We start from the raw sequence: 804 nt of genomic DNA on the forward strand, positions 1-804 counted from the left end.
GGCTCCGGGAACTGGGCTCCGTCGGATTTCCGGGAGAGGGGAGGCTTTTCTACTCAAAAGTCCGCAGGACGCGTTTGATGCTCTTTGGTTTTCCAGTGGGAAACCACGACTTAGAAAACACAGCCACGCAAATAAATGAGATTAGACCTGCCAGCTTCGCTTCCTGGAGGCTTTTTGTTGTGTCTTGAAACTAGGAAGGAGCCTTTGCGCGTCATCCTTGTAAGTGCTCTTGTGATCCGTTCGTGTCGGTGCTTGTGCGTCTGTACTGCGTTTAGCACGGGGAGACTGGTGACATTGCGGTACTTTGATGTGGTGGTGATTTGTGCGTTGGTCGGTGACCATGGCCTCACGGGATGACATGGAATAAATGCGTACACGTTGCAACGTAAAGGCACAGAGGGACAAGTATCTTTCCAACTCTGCGTAAATGAGATATGAAAATATCCCCTAAAGCCATGCCAATACGGGAAGACTGGAGTGGTATTTAGACTATGGGACTATTAAAAACAAGGAACACTCATTAGTTAATCCACAGTCACTCTACGTAAGGTAGCATGATAGAATCATTAAATAATAGCACTGATGAAAACTTAGTTCTAAATTTACTGTTTTAGAACGCATGTCATGTGTAGTATATCACACATCATCCGGTCTGTGTGTGTGTCAGAGAGAGGGAGAGACATGGATAATTTCTGCTCTGAAATAGAGCAGCTTTAACGCTTCAGTACAGAGATGATCCACCTAGAAAATCTCCAAATAGAGCAGCTGCAGCACAAGGTGCTTACTAAAACTGAAGGCTCTTCC

The sequence above is a fragment of the Galeopterus variegatus genome, unplaced genomic scaffold, assembly GCF_000696425.1.
Source record: "Galeopterus variegatus unplaced genomic scaffold, G_variegatus-3.0.2 Scaffold1951, whole genome shotgun sequence".
In the NCBI taxonomy this organism is placed as follows: domain Eukaryota; kingdom Metazoa; phylum Chordata; class Mammalia; order Dermoptera; family Cynocephalidae; genus Galeopterus; species Galeopterus variegatus.